Below are 18,991 nucleotides of genomic sequence, written 5' to 3' on the forward strand. Positions count from 1 at the left end.
ATCTTCTCTTTACAAATGTTTTCACGTTAATATCCAGCTTTTAGTGGTAGAGTAAAGCAAACGAATTATTTGTTATAAGTTTTGGACAATGAGCTAAAATAAATCATTAAACGGAAGAAACAAAGAGCAGTGACCGAATTTTAAATTTATAAAACTATAAAAGTTCCACTTAAAGCCCAGAAAAATGTTTAACGGCTCATAAGTATCACAACACCATCGTCGAAAAGTGATATTACTCAACCTACTAACTAACTTCTTGTATGGATAATACTTTTCTTCTTCTCCTTCTTCTTCTTATTTCTTGCTTAAGGTACTCTAATTTATGTGGAACAATACCACCTTATAAAAATTAACAAAAAGGCGTAGACTGTGTTTTAATATATGCCACAAATCACTATGCTTGTTGCGGAATAGAAATCAAATGCTATGAGGGTTGATCAAAAAGTTAACGTTCGAAGGTCGTACAGTCCAGAATCAGTACGCCAACTAAGCAAAATTACCGCAAGGACTGGGGTAATCATCCCGCCGACCCGCCATCTGGAAAAGAACCGCGTTTGAAGAAGCCCGTTTGGTAAAATACCGTGCCCAGTTGCGTGAAAAGGAACGTAACTGCCTGCTGCATGTAGTCCGACAAGAATCGTTGACCCTTGAAGGCCTTTTTAAGGAACCAAAGATGTGATATGCACATGGGGAGCAATCAACAGTATAGGGTTGGTGCTCGAGTGTCTCCCACTTATGTTGAAGGTGCTACTGCGTTACGACATTTGCGATACGATGAAGTGCGTTATCATGAAGCAGCAGCACCCTTGGCGCACCATTTGACAAACCGAGCGAGGTGGCGCAGTGGTTAGCACATTGGACTAGCATTCGGGAGGACGACGGTTCAATCCCGCGTCCGGCCATCCTGATTTACGTTTTCCATGATTTCCCTAAATCGCTTCAGGCAAATGCCGGGATAGTTCCTTAGAAAAGGCACGGCCGATTTCCTTCCCCATCCTTCCCTAATCCGAGCTTGTGCTCCGTCTCTAATGACCTCGTTGTCGATGGGACGTCAAACAGTAATCTCCCCCCCCCCCCCCTCTCTTCCCACCATTTGACAACGACGGTTTCCGACAGACATGCTGCCTCAAACACATACTTCATTATATGTAATTTGAAATTGGGATATATTTATATGTAAAATGAAGGGGGGTAACTGCTATCTGCTGGAGCGGGATATTAAACGGCAATAGCGGCGACGATCGAAAACGTGCACTGGAGCGGGATTCGAACCCAGGAACTGCCGCTTACTTGGCAGGTGCGGTAACCCCTGTGCCATCCAGGACACAGCGTTATCACAGCTGTACGAACTATCGCGGTACGCCTCATAGCCAATCCAAACTTCAACCGAGCGCCACCTATCCGCAGTTCCTGTCCATTATATTCCCTTTCGGTGCTTAGAGATTCCCACCTGAGGTCTGATGTATTTGCGCATTCGCAATAAATAAAGTGGATCCATCGCCCAGCCAAGCTTATCAATCATTTAAATGAACAGACATGACGCAGATCCGGCAGCTGTGAAGCGTATGGGCTTATGGATACAATTTTCTGGGATATATGTATGGTGTATAAAAACGATTGGTGCAAACTTGCACAGCTGAAAGTACACGATAACAGAAGTTCAGATGCCCAGTAAACATGGGCTCTAAAACGCATTCCTTAAGAGCTATGAATTATTCTTGATTTTAAATATTGTGAAACAAATCTCTTCTACTGTAAGCTCTTTGCTTTCCATATTTTGGGAAGTGGTAGTATGGACCAAAACAAGAAAAACGTCCTCTAAAATGCATACCTTAAAAGTTATGAGCACTTGTTCATTAGAAGAGTTGTGTTCCAAAGTACCGATGATGAACAGGTGATCATAGCTGTTAAGTTACGCATTTTAGAGCACATGTTTACTAGACATTTTTTCTTATTTTGATCCATACTACCACTTCTCAAAATATGGACATCAAAGAGTTTTCAGTAGAAGAGATTTGTTTTACAATATTGAAACTCAAGAATATCTCATAGATCTTAAGGTATGCGTTTTAGAGCCCACGTTTATTTGACGTTTGAACTTCTGCTATCGTATACTTTCAGCCGTGTAAGTTTGCTCCATCCTTTTTGATATAACCTGTATATACAGGGTGGTCCATTGATAGTGACCGGGCCAAATATCTCACGAAATAAGCATCAAACGAAAAAACTACAAAGAACGAAACTCGTCTAGCTTGAAGGGGGAAACCAGATAGGGCTATGGTTGGCCCGCTAGATGGCGCTGCCATAGATCAAACGGATATCAGCTGCGCTTTTTAAAATAGGAACCCCCATTTTTAATACATATTTGTGTAGTACCTAAAGAAATATGAATGTTTTGGTTGGGCCATTTTTTTCGCTTTGTGATAGATGACGCTGTAATAGTCACAAACGTATAAGTACGTGGTATCACGTAACATTCCGCCAGTGCGGACGGTATTTGCTTCGTGAGACATTACCCGTGTTAAAATGGACCGTTTACAAATTGAGGAAAAGGTCGATATCGTGTTGATGTATGGCTATTGTGATCAAAATGCCCAACGGGCGTGTGCTGTGTATGCTGCTCGGTATCCTGGACGACTTCATCTAAGTGTCCGGACCGTTTGCCGGATAGTTACGTTATTTAAGGAAACAGGAAGTGTTGAGCCACATGTGAAACGTCAACCACGACCTGCAATAAATGATGATGCCCAAGTAGGTGTTTTAGCTGCTGTCACGGCTAATCCGCACACCAGAAGCAGACAAATTTTGCAAGAAACGGGAATCTCAAAAACGAAGATGTTGAGAATGCTACATTAACATCGATTGCATCCGTATCGTATTTCTATCCACCAGGAATTGCATGGCGATGACTTTGAATGTCGTGCACAGTTCTGCCACTGGGCACAAGAGAAATTACGGGATGGTGACAGATTTTTTGCACGCGTTCTATTTAGCGACGAAGCGTCATTCACCAACAGCGGTAACGTAAACCGGCATAATATGCACAACTGGGCAACGGAAAATCCACAGGGGCGGCGACAAGTGGAACATCAGCGACCTTGGCAGGTTAATGGATGGTGCGGAATTATGGGAGGAAGGTTAATTGGCCCCTATTTTATCGATCGCAATCTAAATGGTCCAATTTATGCCGATTTTCTGCGTAATGTTCTATTTTTGTTACTACAAGATGTTTCACTGCATGACAGAATGATGATGTACTTCCTAAAAGATGGACGTCCGACACATAGCTCGCGTTCGGTTGAAGCGGTATTGAATAGCATATTTCATGACAGGTGGATTGGTCGTCGAAGCACCATACCATGGCTCGCACGTTCACCGGCTCTGACGTCTCCGGATTTCTTTCTGTGGGGAAAGTTGAAGGATATTTGCTATCGTCATCCGACAACGCCTGACAACATGCGTCAGCGCATTGTCAATGCATGTGCGAATATTACGGAAGGTGAACTACTTGCTGTTGAGAGGAATGTCGTTACACGTATTGCCAAATGCATTGAGGTTGACCGACATCATTTTGAGCATTTATTGCATTAATGTGGTATTTACAGATAATCAGGCTGTAACAGTATGCGTTCTCAGAAATGATACGTTCACAAAGGTACTTGTATCACATTGGAACAGCCGAAATAAAATGTTCAAACGTACCTACGTTCTGTATTTTAATTTAAAAAATCTACATGTTACCAGCTATTCGTCTAAAATCGTGAGCCATATGTTTGTGACCATTACAGCGCCATCTATCACAAAGCGAAAAAAGTGGTCGAAGTAAAACATTCATATTTCTTTGCGTACTACACGAATATGTAATAAAAAATGGGGGTTCCTATTTTAAAAATAACGCAGTTGATATCCGTTTGACCTATGGCAGCGCCATCTAATGGATCAACTATATCGCAAGCTGGTTTCCTCCTTCAACCTAGACAAGTTTCGTTTCTTGTAGTTTTTTCGTTTGACGCTTATTTCTTGAGATATTTCGCCCGGTCACGATCAATGGACCACGCTGTATATTCACACTGAAAAGAGTGGATCCATTTCCCAGCCAGGCTTATCTGTTATTTGGATGCATGGTGTCTTTTCCTTCGAAAGAACAGACACCACGCACATCCCACAACTGTGAAACGCTATAAGTAAATATATACAAATAGTGTTTTAGAGCTGCGGGATTTGTGCGGTGTCTGTTCTTGCGAAGGAAGACACACCATGCCTTCAAATAACATACTTCATTGTCTGGTGTATGTCCCCCGGCGTTTGTGCTTCGGCGGCCAAAAAAAGAATAACAGCACGTTTGTCGTGTTACGAAGCATTTGCTAATAACCTCTCCATATTTCACGTTTCCGTATTTGCCGACCGCGGGTCGGAATGACACGCTAATGCGCTACCTACATGCTTATGCCTGTGTACCCGCATCGTAGTGTAGCTACGTTGCACATACGCTGTAGTAGCAGCCCCAAACAGAAACTTTTTGATCGACCCTTGTATATCGATTCAGTAAGTTAGACAGTAACTGAGGATAATTAACGAACACCATTAAATGGTGGTGTACCTGCTCCTTTAATTATCACTGTCTATCTACGCTGTTAGCTCGTTTACACACGCCTAGAAAAATAACTTTACTCCTTGCTGGGAACTAAACGAATTGAGTTATTAAGGTCTGTACCGTTCATTTCTCAGCAATACTTTATCTGCACGACTTTATTTTCTACTCAAACGAGCTAATATCGAGAATTTGAACCTGATACTCATTATAGTGGTAAAGTAAATGCGGCGTATAGATATAAGTCCATTTCTGCAGAAAATATCCAGACTATGTGAAAATCACGAAGAGTGTCCACCACGCACGTACCATTTTATTCGAAGCATCGAATATCCGTATTATCTATCTGTTTAACAATTTAGGTAACGCGAAATGTATTTTACTGATATTTGAGTACAGTATACAACAAATCTTAAAGTTTATCATTGCTGAAGTGTCTGTTCTTGGTGATTTCCTTACATTTCCAAGAAAAATGATTACATATGTCGTTGGTGGAACTCGACGCTTGTAATATCGGCGATGATGACTGCATGTCATTCTCCGACATGATCTTCAAGCATGCCTCATGAAGAGTCAAGGAAACACGTGACACTACGTCATAATGTTAACTTTAAGAAATGATTTCACGTGGTGGAACTTACAGTACAACGTTAGAACGGACCATATAATCTACGGCGAAGCTGTTACGACTCGATAACACCATAATTCTTGCAAGTGAATGGAGCACGTCTCACCCTTCCATAAAAAGTATATGCTTTATATCTCTTCCTACAATCCATAAATAAACCAGAAAACATTGCCACGAAATAATTTACCGATTTTGGTGGCGCCAAATTGTCAAACAAGCTGCCTATATTAAATGCAAAGCGTAAAAAATGTAGGTGGGAGCTAATCTGATACTGTCGTGACGTTAGTGTATGTCTACTTAGGGATGATGATACCTACATTTCCTGCGCTCAAGGGAAGTATGAGCTGTCATGGAAAAATGTTATTTTGCCACGACAAAAAAGTGAAAGATAAAAATATATTTGATAGGGAATGGGGCAGTTGTGTGGCTCTTAACATCTAACAGAATAATTACCTCCAAGGAAACGATTTTTCACCTCAGTACACGTTCAGTAAACACTACATCGACTAAGACAGTGTGATGGGTACTACATCAGTTGAACATACACAATGAAGCAACTAATGCCGAATCTCTCGTTAACCAAGTCACTGAAATTCATGGAAGGAGCATAAGTATTGGGCTATCTGCTGTTGGATACCTGTGGCGTGATCTTAGATGTGTGGTCATACAGTGTTCAATATAATAGAACGAAACTCTGTGACTAGTACACCACAGCACATACTACGTATTCGTAAAAGACTACGTCACGGAAAGAATACCAGCTATACCAACCATATGCCACAAAACGAACTCTGCATTAATGAAGGACTACACCAAGGAAAACATACCAGTCCTGTGACATGGCGCAAATTCTGTATTCATAAAGCCATAACTTTGTATACAAGACTAGCGAATTCATATTTAGAAAATAAAGGATTTCGTAGTATATTGTTTTAAGTGGTCAGTTGGACATCTTATAAATACCGGAAGTATCTGAAATCGTTGATCGATCATTCGTTGTTGGCAGAATAAACTACTCAGTGCAACATACACTGACACAGTTTATGCCTTTTTATGCAGGTACGTCGTCTAGAAATACGTATGGTCAGCACAGTTTTGGGACGCAACTGTTCTGTGCCCAGTTTGTAATTATATTTCTGTATACAAGTCTGCACAGCTAAGGAAGAGAGTTTAAAGCCTTGTAAAACTACATACTTTACTTTTGCTTGTGTCCACTCCATATTCGCTGGAGAATGAAAGTAGTAGCCTTTGGTTAAACAGGGAAATGACCCAGTTTATGAACTCTGATACCTTCTTCATTATGCGTTCCTTAATATAAAAACTTCGTCCGCATAAATTTCGCGTTCCTTAGATAAAAGCTAAGCAATAACGAGCAGGTGTGTCTTATAGGCACATCAACTTCTGCTACAGACTTGCTAAAGTTCTCACTTCGTTCATAGTGTCATGTTGAACTCATATTACACGCTCGTATGTCACAGAAGATTAAAACTGTACTTTCAGCCAATTTTCATATGATAAATGTCTTCAGAAATCCTGTGTAACAAAAACCTGGGAATGGAAATAAATTTCACATCAAACCATTTACTAACACATGCAGAAAAAGATGTTACCAAACAGAGCTAGTGCCTTTGTATTTGGAGTTAGAAACTGCTAACCTTCCTGCCGAAAGTGCTGCAGCTTTCCTCGTCAACATTTGGACAGCCAGGTGAGTTGAAGTTATGTCCGTTCCTGATTGCTAGTATTTTTGGCAATATTGTGCACTAATTGAAAAATGCTACACAATGTCTCATATACTGAAAAAAACTCGATAACACATAAAACACAAGCGCAACACTACAGAGGACGACCAATAGTCAAACGAAACACTACACTGCACGACATCTCGTCAGTTTATTCTCCTGACACAGATAAACATTTTTCACAGAACGCAGAGGAAATAATGAAAATACTCTCTCAGTATTTCATTATTCCTCCTACACTCTCATGAAATAATGCCACAAAGATCGGACGCGAAAGAGAAAATTAAGCTGTCACGTTGTGCTACACTGCAACTGGAAATTGGGATAGAAACGTCATTTGGCGGTATTATAAATCTAGACCCTCTACTGTTCCTACATGCTGCTCTTCAATATTCGTTTTAAGGCTGGCAACACAGTTCCAGTCCTGCCATGAAGGAAGGAAAATCTTGGTTTCTTTGGTAACCCGCTCGACTGAGTACTGTAATAGGTAACAGACACATTCACAGATACAGTAGAAAAAACAACAAAAACTTATATGTACATTTTTCTCTCACTTTCGGATGAGTCTGTTGTAAAAGAAAGCCGGCCGGAGTGGCCGAGCGGTTCTAGGCGCTTCAGTCTGGAACCGCGTGACCGTTACGAACGCAGGTTCGAATCTTGCCTCGGGCATGGATATGTGTGATGTCCTTAGGTTGGTCAGGTTTAAGTAGTTCTACGTTCTAGGGGTCTGATGACCTCAGATGTTAAGTCCCATAGTGCTCAGAGCCATTTGAATCATAAAAGAAAAGTATATATGATTTATTTTTGTAATTCGTGATTATTTCTAGTGGTTTGACGCCATCTGCTGTTTTTGCAGCCTTGTACTATTTTTTTTCTTCTCTATATATTATACCATATATTCTCCATAGCCTGTCTGAAATATTTTAGTCTTTGTGAGCGATTTGGATGGTGACTCTACAGGTTCTTCCAATGTCAAGTTTACTAGTTCTGGATGCTAGTAGTGTCCAACCGATTGTCCTGTTCCCTAGTAAAGAATTACCGCATCGCACTTAATCTTCATAGACCTTCTTCGATTCGTTCTTCTTCTACCCAGTTAATTACGTACTTCTGCTGCACCGTATTTCAAATTGTTCAAGTCGTTCCTCGCTTTGGTGATTTATGTTTCAGTTTAACGTGCTCCATTCTCCAGTACTTACAAAAGATTTTATGTCGAACGTAAACTTTATCCGAGTCCGCAAATCTACTTATAATACCATCCATGCCTAAATCATTCTATGTAACCCATCTCCTATGTAATTTATATTCACAAAATATAACGACTTATATGTCGTTTATTCACCTTCCTGTTACACTAAACACTTCTTTACGTGGACGTTCCATGTGTTTCTATGACAATCAGAAGTAAGATTTCTCTCATTTCAGATGCTACTTCATAGTTTAATTACCTTGTAGTTTGCTAATTCCGTTATGAATCTACAATTTACATGTCCACTAGGGGAATCACTGTGAGAATGTCTCACATTGGAAGTCTAAGGGCCGCACAATTGAACTGCAGAAATATCTCAAAGCTCAAGATAAGTATCTAATTCACGCGCAATGTGGCCACGACAGAACAGTATTCTCTAATGTCCCGTTCCAAGAATGCCTGTGTTTCGTAGTGTTAAGTGTATAAAGCAGAATGAACAAAACAATAGGAAGCCTTTTCCTCGTTGCTGCCGTCGTCACTGTCCACGTTCTGGGCCAGTAGCCAGAGGTCGGCCCCGGAATTCTACCAATTAAATGGAAAATTCGCTTTCAAATTGGTCGATGCGGCTCGCTGGACGTCGGCACGCGGCTAATAGAGACCAAGCATCGCTCATACGACCAGGAATGCGAGGCAGCTGCCAGTCTGGGCTCCCGCTGTCGACAGCAAGTGGTCTCTACACCACGGGCGGCAACATTATCCCCAGGTTTACTCGTGCGTACGCTGTTTTCCAGTGGCACAGTTGTAATTTATAGCCGTCAGAGCCCCGTGGATCGTATGATGTTCAAAAGTTACATATTAGTAAGTGCGTCAAAACAACTGCTTTAGTATTATGAGTCTAGAAAAATACTGCTTTCATTCCGAAACATTAATTTTGAAAAAACTATATTTCGGAGTAATGTTTCCAAGTTTCACAAAATTAAATTTACTTCAGTTTAATGCATTCGTTGAACTACAGAACGTTTGTCGTTCATATTGTTGAAACTGTTCCACTCTCTCAGTTAAACGTCACGATATATGACCAGAACAATCAGCAACAACCCACAAAGACGATGTGTATACTACTGAAATAAAATTATTGGAAATCTGCACACAAATTTAAACAATTTAATATACAGTTCAGTCTATGTCTAGTGGTTCAGTAATTTAAGATACTTTTAAGAATTACAGTCACTTTCTTTTAGAGATCTTTTGAGGATTGGAGTGATGGCATATTCTCTTTGCACTTCTCTTATGGTCCTTTGACTTCTAAATAATTAAGCACAGTAAAAATAATTTTTTATTTCGTAAAAATGCCCTTAAAAACTTCTTATCTCTACGCAGATGTGTTTATTTAACCTTGGTTTGTGAGTGTTTTCGATATTCGAAGAATTCAATAAATTTTCCTTCCAACAACGTTCCAAACTTCAAGGGTAATAATGTCACTAGGTGTACCACGCAGAAACAGAGACTCTACAATAATGATTATTTATCATGTAGGATTTTATTATTCATACGTGTTCGTAAACAGAACATTGTGCGACTTTTCCTCATAGTCCATTCAATTTATTTTACTAACAACAAAATATGTAGTGTAATGGAAACAACTGTAGCACTGTTGATAAGTATTTCAGACAAAACGGTGTGGTGATGAAGAAAGTCCTCACTCTGAGAGAGAAACACAGAAAAGAATATGCCTAGGAAAATCTTGAAGCGCAGTATTTATGAAGCTCGAGTCATTACTACCCACTACAAAAGCAACGTTTATTTATTATGGAGACGATAACAAATCCAATACAGATCGTAGTAAATGGAGTTAGGGGACAACTGAGTTAGCTTGCGTTATGTTTCAGATTTCCGCAGTTTCAGGAAGATTAAAAAAAAAACAATTTAACGAAAATTTTGGACGTCCATGGTTAGTGGTCGTGGCAGTTTTATTTTCTGCTCCCTTACAATTGGGTATTTCGCTTAACGCCTCTGTGAAGGAAACAGTTTGTCGCCATTGTCTCCCATATCAATGCCGCAACCACATAAAAGCCAGCCTGCGTTATTGCAGAGACATTGTGTTCCACAGCGCAAGCTAAAGCTTGTCTGTTCTGTGGTGTCGGCTAATAGACTCTTGTTGGACATACTGAACAATTGTTCTGTGCCATGTAGGCAACCATCATTAATTTGTTGAGCTGCGAAGGAGACAATAAACAAAAGATATCCAATATTGATCAGTGAGTTACCTCTAATCAACTGAATTCCTCTGCAAACTAGTTCCTAAATTCAATGAAACCAACTGTTCATCGCCAAGTGAGATGACGACGTCACCAGATTATTGCAACTGAGAGGGGAGGACATCAACTCAGCCATCTACGTTACTTTCCTCTTTTCGGCTACAGCAATAGGTTAGCAAAAGTTCTTGTGGTGAAGCACACAGAACTGCAACTAAACACTTTCCACTCTATTCGTTCATTTTATTTACCTGTTTATTTAAACTGATCAAGCTTTCTTGGATAGTACAGTATACAAAATTTTAGTTAAATAATGATAATGACTATAATATCATCATTATTGTGACAGATGTACTAATATCTTCAAATAACGTTACGTTCGCTAGTCAGTTACCATAATATCATGGCTATAATGAGAGACATACTATAATCTTAAAATTTATAGGGGCTGCGGACCCATATTATTTAACACAAAAATAAAGTACAATACACAATTCCGCAGTCATTACTAAAACAGAAATAGCTTCAGTAATACCACTATCAGTCCGATGATTGTTGCTGTACGCGGGTTGAAACGCAACTCCACAGACAGACTTTCAGGCGTATTTCAGGGGTATCTGCTGAGCGTTCTTGTGCAAGGGCTCACGGTCTCTGACGCCACGTTCCAGTATTGTTGCACGTCGTGTGCTTTCTTGCCCCAATTGGCTTTGTATGTGTATTGCACTGAAAATGGTGCACAACAGTGCAAATGTCGGTCTGTGCTATGTTCACTGTTTCCTTTCGCTCACGATACAGTGGTTGACAACAGCACACACTCTCTTATCACGGTGTGGCCGTTCTGTTCCGTCAGTATACGGTACAGAACGCAACAAATGCTCAATTTTTCCCTTACAGTAATGGTTTAAAAGTTCGACCATGATCGCAGAGTGTATATCGACGCGCAGTAGTCTGTTTTACACGCTCTAGAATTCCGGAAGTTTGGCGTATTACTTCCGAGGCTAGGATGATCCTAGCAATCAAGTCCATGCGAGTATTGGTGTGAGTTTCATCAAAGAGGCCCTTTACATGTCCCCAGAAGACGAAGGTGATTGGCATCATGTGTGGTGACCGCGCTGACCGCGTACCAGAACCACAGCAACCGATCAATTGTCGTCCAAACTGCATTTCAGTGTGATCCTAACATTGCTGTTGCCATCCGCTGTGTCGTGAGCGAAAGGAAACAGTGAACATAGCACAGACCGGCATTTGCACTGTTGTGCACTGTTTTCAGTGCAATACAGATACGAAGCTAATTGGGGCAAGAAAGCACACGAAATTCCACAATTCAGGAACGTGGCAATGGGGAGCGTGAGCCCTTGCACAAGAGTGCTCAGCACGTATCCATGTTAAGCAGCTGCTAAAACGCCATTTCGGAAATTCTAGAATTATCAGTCGCCATTCCCTTACAGCCGGGCCGTCCCAATCACTTGATCGTAATACTTGTGACTTCTGGCTCTGGGGCTATCTGAAAGATGTTCAGTGTTCCGACTGCAAACTCAGCTGCGTTGAAAGCACGCATTGCGCAACACATTCTGAAAGTGATTCCGGAAACACTTCAATCAGTTGTGGAACAAGCTGTTTCTCGGTTTCAACTTGTTGCAGAAAACAATGGACAACATATTGAACATGTTTTGCGCCAGTAACACGGAAATTAATAATCAGATTTGATTTTGATTGATGCTTTTTATGCGGTATTTGGTCTCAGGACATATGAAAACCGATTGGATTGATGCTTTTTATGCAGTTTTTTGCCTCAGGACACTTAAAAACCGATGTGAGTGAGTCTTTTTATGCAGTTTTAGACCTCAGAACAATTAAATAACGCTTTTTTTCCAATCCGATATGATATGACCTTGCCGTGGTGGATGGGATTACATAACTAAGAGTATCACACCTGTACACCCATGCACACTGAGTAGTACAGTTTGTTTAACGTCAGTCGCACACCTTACACATTGTTTAATCATTCATTTGTCATTTGTAGTCGAGCACTATTAAATTATGATGTTTACAGCGCCATCTATTGCTACATTTTGTAACTATTTAATTTTCTTCTGCCATACGTTGTCCCCATTCTCCGATAATATTCGGTTGCAATTTGACGTCATTCTAACCAGTGCTGTTATTTCTACAGTTGTAGTATGTAATGAACTGTCGATGAAGCCCGACCAGCAGGGAATTACATGCATTGAGCGAAAAGGAGGACTGATCGCTGAAATCTATAATTTACAAGTCAATATAACAGTCCCTGAGTGAATCAGCTTCCTGAATGGAAGGTAACCTGATTTCAAAGGGGTTTGAAAGTTTAATTACTCGTATAATCACCCTACATATTCCCATGCAGGGGAGAGATTATAATATAGTATCGTACGTATAGTTGAAGCATATCACAGCATGGAAGCGAATCATGGACAGTGGGGCAACGCGAACAGAAGAGAATCGAAGCATATGAGATGTGGTGCGACAGAAAATTGTTGAAAATCAGGTGGATTGATTGCATGAGATATGAGAAGATTCTTCACAGTTTTTGTTCAAATGGCTCTGAGCACTATGCGACTTAACTTCTGAGGTCATCAGCCGCCTAGAACTTAGAACTAATTAAACCTAACTAACCTAAGGACATCACACACATCCATGCCCGAGGAAGGATTCGAACCTGCGACCGTAGCGGTCGCTCGGTTCCAGACTGCAGCGCCTAGAACCGCACGGCCACTCCGGCCGGCAAAGTTTTTGTTACGAAATGAATACTGTAGTGGAAAACACAGTAACAGATTGATACGATATGAGTTATGACATCAGGTAATAAATTCCATGGGCGACTGTTAGAAGGTAAAATATGTAGGGGAAGATAGGCGATGGAATCTATACAACAGTAATTGAGGACGTGGAGCGCAAGTACTACTCTGAGATAAAGATGTTTATATTGAAGACGGACCCGTGGCAGGCTGCATCAAAGGAGTAGGAAAACTTTTAACCCAAGAAAGGTGTCACAACGGTCCATCGGAGTAAAATAAAGCACATTAAACGTTTTTGTGGCTGGTTGTGTTCTCCATCTATAGTGTTCCATTGTAAATTAAAATTCACATTAAGAGTATTGGTATTCATGAACATTAACCTCACGGTGGAGTGCAGCCCGAAATCAAAGTCACGGCGACAGCAGGCGTCAGCCGATGGAAGCGGCTGACGCGCGCGTCACGCGTGGGCGCCCTTGAATAAGTGAGCGCGGATATTTCGACGGTGGGCGACCGGCTGCACGGCGCCGTCACTGCATCGGCGCCTACGCAACTTGATTATCTGGGTTTAGCAGCGGCGCCCGTATTACCTTGGGAGCGAGCTAACGAAGCGCGCGCTCCCATAAGCCGCTGTCAATCTCCCGCGGCGGCTGATGGCGGCGCGCCGCCGGCGCTCCCCAGGGCTGTCGTCGCCCGAGCAATGGGAGGGGCGAGGGAGCAGGCAACCCGCAGCACACATCAACCTCGGAGGAAACAATTCGACAGCCGCCTGCCAGCAGCGCCCTCTCCAGGGAAGAACGAATAGGTTTAAAAAGAAGGGACCGTCCACTTCCCTCCGCATTCACCAGGAGCGCACGCAAATGTTTCCACATCGGCTGATCTTGAAAACTATAAATCTCGGGTAACCGATACTTAATTTGTAATTTGCAGTGACTGTAAAGGGAGAGTTAAGCTGAAAAAATATCCCTTGGAAGAAAAATCTGTCCTAAGTCGAAACAAGGCTTCTGACGTTCACACACCGTCGGAATTATAAGCTCATTAGGAGAACTGCCCCACCTTGTATGGAAGATACCTGAGACATGTGAAATATCTTCGGGCATCAAGAAGGATGCAGCAATTCATAATCCAAAGTATACCGGTAGTGACAAATGTGCACCAATTAACTAGAGAAATAAAGAACTGGTAGAAGACGACATCGGCGAAGGTAAGTTTCGACTTCTGAGAGATACAGGAATATGCAAGGCAATACACTGTGATAAACCTTAGAAGTGGAGAGTGCTGTTCCTAGAAGACATTGTGCCTAGCAACACATGATTATATTGGTCGGTACTTCAGCTTAGTGAGTGATCTTAGCACATCAAGGAAAGCACTTTAGAAATCCCCGTTATCACTTCCATAGCTTTAGTTATTGTTAGTCGAGAGGTTGCTTTTCCTGCAGCTTTTGTAAAAGTTTCGCGTTCTACAACGCAAGTGCTGCATAATATACTAGCTTATCACCCGATATTTTATTCGCGTAGTCACTATAATCTCCACAGATTTTGTTTTACTTTAATCGAATTTTTGAGTTTCTCACAAATTGCGACACCTTTTAAACTTATCACGCTAAATACAACGACGGAAGCATGGCCTTTTCCGAATGTACTTCGGACCGAAAAGCGATTCTGGTAGTTGGAGACTTTTGTTAATCATGCATTTTGCGTTTTTGTGGTGATATTTCCATTTCATTCCTTAACACATATTTCGTTATATCTACCTGCGAAATGAAATATCAGTTGCCATAGATTTAGCTTTTAAATTTTTTTATAAAACTAAATAATTTCTTAATAATTTTCACCCCCTATTTCACCACCTAAGCTGTAGAATTTCCGAAAATAGTGAAACACGCAGTCCACGACTCTTTACAGAACGTGGGGTTCAGAGGCTTGTCTGCTCTGTGAAATAGGATTGACGGTGATCTGTAGGATCTCTTCTGAAAGAGCACAGTGGTAGTGCATGCACAAGTGTCTCGGAGCACACGGTCATCGTACATTATTGAACATAGAGCTCTGCAGCAGACGACTCCTACGTCTTCAGTGGTGGCCCAATGATATCATCAATTACGATTGCAGTGGTCACGGGACCATTGGGAATCGACCGCCGATCAGTGGAAACCTTTCGGCTCTTCGGTGAGCCACACTTTTGCTACACTAGGTCGCTGGTGGTCTCCACAAACGTCGTCATCGAGGTGAACGGCGGCTCAAAACGTGCAGCACGCTACAGTCACAGGCTGCTGAGAGAAGTATTTTGTTATGGGAGACCAACTTCTCTTTCTCTATTGCAAAGCAAATCCACACATAATTCTGCGCACCAGAGAGGTACTCAAAAAACGTTATTGGATAGTTTTTCCTCATCCACCTTACAGCCTGGGTTTCACACCTTCGACTTTCGTCTGTTGGACCTACTGAAGGATGCAGTCCGCGGGAAGCAATACATGGATGATGGGGAGGTTATTGGTGCAGCAAGACGTTAGCTACGGCGTCAACCAATGGAATGGTACCATGCAGGCATACAGGCCCTCCCGGTAAGATGGCGTAATGCCTTACCATTGAACGCAGATCATACTGAAAAAAAGGGTTTTGTAGTGGGGACTGTCACTGAAGCGCCAGAGACACTGGTATAGCATGCGTATACAAATACACAGATATGCAAAAAGGCAGAATACGGGTGTGCGATGGACAACGCCTACATAAGACAACATGTGTCCGGCGCAGTTGTTAGATCTCTTACTGCTGCAACAATCGCAGGTTAGCACGATGTGAGTTCGAGCGTGGTATTATAGACGGCGCACAAGCGATGGGACACAACAACTCCGAGGTACCGATGAAGTGGGGACTCACCCGTACGACCATTTCACGAATGTACCCAATCAGGAACCCGGTAAAACATCAAATCTCCGACATCGCTGAGGCCGGAAAAAGATCCTGCAAGTATGGGACCTGTTGTGTCGATTCCCTAAGGTCTCGACACAATGAGTGGCTAGGTGCACGCGAAACTAACGCAGACGGGCGTAAATTCTGAAACAGGAGACTGGATGAAAAACTATAAAGAAAAGAAGAGAGATTGTCATCTACTTAACTTTTAATGATGTTCTTCTTGTTGAAATACATCTCTTGCATAGTAGTAAGCAATTAGCAATGATACACATGGCGCCTTGCTAGGTAGTAGCGATGGACTAGCTGAAGGCTATTTAATCTGTCTCTCGGCAAATGAGAGGAATACTTGGTATGTCTTGTCGCAAGCTATGTCGTCCGTACAACTGGGGCGAGGTCAAGTCCGTGTCTTGTGACCTGCCATGTGGTGGCGCTAGGATTGCGAGTACACAGTGGCGACACGCGGGTCCGACATGTACTACAGGACCGCGGCCGATTTAAGTTACCACCTAGCAAGTGTGGTGTCTAGCGGTGACACCACATTCCTCCCCCGCAAATCGGCGAACGGTCGTGAGATAAGGCTTCCGCCCGCCGTGGGGAGGACCCCATGTTGACGTATGCGATGAGGTGGGGAGCCTAACAACAGGCGAGGCTGTGCCACCCGCACCCGGCCATTCGGTCCGAGGGGAGCTAGGAAACGCCTGCAAACCTAGTCCAGGGTGCACGTCAACATGAGGTGTATGCGCACGTAATGATATAAGAGGAGCCGCGGGGTCGACCTCCATGTGGTCGGAGCACCCGACGGGCGAAGACGACATCTGGTCCGGAGCGGGCAAGAGGTCCATGGCGGAGGACGGCTGGTCACGGGAAGCAAGCGGCGGCGCGTGACCCAGGGAGGCGCGAGGCGGCTGCAGCGAAGCGGCCGCGGCCGGCGGCGCCGGCGGCGGCTGCGGCGGCGCGACGCTATGAGGCAAAATGGAAGGCATCGTCGGTAACACCTGGGGATGAGGCGAGCCAGTAGATGGGTCCCCAGGGCGCTGACCTGACGGCTCCGTCGCTGAAAGCAGACGGGGAGCGGCAGAACCCAGGCGACGACAGAGGCGCAGCTGATTGAGATGCCGACGCACCTCACCAGAGGCCCCCAAAACCAAATACATCGCGCGGCCGAGGCAGCGAAGAATGCGCCCTGCGAGCCAACGCTGTGAACCGCGATAGTTGCGATAATAGACAACGGCGCCAGGAGCAAAAGCAGGAGTCTGCCGCTGCACAGGAACCTGATGTGGCGGATGCAGCAAAGACATCAGAGTTCGATGAGGACGACCATGGAGCAACGCAGCCGGCGAGCGACCCTCGCGGGGCTGAGAGCGATATGAGGACAAAAAGAGTAACAAAGCGTCCTCCCGAGAATGCGATTCTTGCAATTTCAACATCTGTGACTTGAAAGTCCGGACCAATCGTTCCGCGGCACCGTTGGACTGAGGCGAAAACGGCGCGGATGTCAGATGTTGAATACCATTGGCCTTGCAGAACGACTGAAATTCTGCGGACATGAATTGTGGGCCATTGTCGGAAACAATAGTCTGCGGAAGACCTTCAATGCAAAAGATAGCAGACAAGGCTTGGATGGTGGCAGAAGACGTCGTGGAAGACATCCGGACAACAAAAGGAAAATGACTGAAAGCATCGATCACAACCAACCATCGAGCATTCCAGAATGGACCAGCAAAATCGACGTGCAAGCGTTGCCAAGGGGAAGTGGCTTTCGGCCATGCAAAGAATTTCCGCGGCGGTGCGGATTGTTGTTCGGCACACGCCACGCAAGAGGAGCACATATTTGTAATCGCAGCATCGATTCCGAACCAAGTACAGTGCTGTCGAGCAAGTTGTTTCGTTCGCACTATACCCCAATGTCCTTGGTGAAGAAGCTTTAAGACAGAGGACTGTAACGAACGTGGGACCACGACTCGGGATTGATCATTATCGGAACGCAACAACAAAACACCACGTCGGACAAAAAGTCTCTCCTTGTGGGCAAAAAATCGGCGAACCAAAGGATCCTCGATCCGTGACTTTGACAAGGGCCATTGCGTAGCAACAAAACGCAAAACAGGAGCAAGGACAGGGTCAGCAGCTGTGGCTGTAGCTACACGACGAAAATCAATCGGAAACGATGCGACCACGTCATCGGCTTCCGAATCAATGAACATGCAAGCAAGTTCGGAAGAATCGAATGCTTTATCCTCAGCAACAGGCAAACGGGACAACGCATCAGCGTTGCCGTGCTTAGCAGTGGACCGATACAAGATATCGTAGCGGTACTGCGAGAGAAAAAGTGACCAGCGAATGAATTTCTGCGCTGTACGTGGAGGTACAGGCTTGTTCGGATGAAAAAGCGATGTCAAAGGCTTGTGGTCCGTGATGATGGTAAAGTGACGACCATACAAGAAATCGTGAAACTTTGTGACACCAAACACCAGAGCCAAAGCTTCCTTCTCTATTTGTGAATAATTTCTTTGCGCAGATGAGAGCAATTTGGACGCAAAGGCAATAGGGCGATCATGCGAGCCATCTTTGTGCGCAAGCACAGCACCGATCCCGAAATCCGATGCATCTACCATCAACAAAAGGGGTTTTCGGGGATCGAATGGCGTAAGGCAAGTATTGGAAAGTAACGCCGATTTCAACTGGCGAAAGGCGCGTTCGCATTCCGTCGTCCAGACGAACGGAACACCTTTACGGCGTAAGCGATGAAGCGGAGCTGAAATGGAAGAAGCATTGCGCACAAATCGGTGATAATAATTTACCTTACCCAGCACACTCTGTAGCTGTTTTAAGTTCTGCGGTGACGGCAAGTCCTGAATGGCACGAAGGTGCTCTGGACTCGGATGTATACCTTGGGCGTTAAGGACATG

At 43.5% G+C, this 18,991-nt stretch overlaps 1 protein-coding gene across 1 annotated transcript in view; it reads right to left on the reverse strand.

Annotated features, from left to right (window-relative positions):
* The window catches only part of LOC126235063 (uncharacterized), a 559,517-nt gene that overhangs the window by 427,176 nt on the left and 113,350 nt on the right, over window positions 1–18,991 (reverse strand). The gene's annotated exons all lie outside the window — the stretch shown is intronic.

Source organism: Schistocerca nitens, chromosome 2 (genome assembly GCF_023898315.1).
Source record: "Schistocerca nitens isolate TAMUIC-IGC-003100 chromosome 2, iqSchNite1.1, whole genome shotgun sequence".
In the NCBI taxonomy this organism is placed as follows: domain Eukaryota; kingdom Metazoa; phylum Arthropoda; class Insecta; order Orthoptera; family Acrididae; genus Schistocerca; species Schistocerca nitens.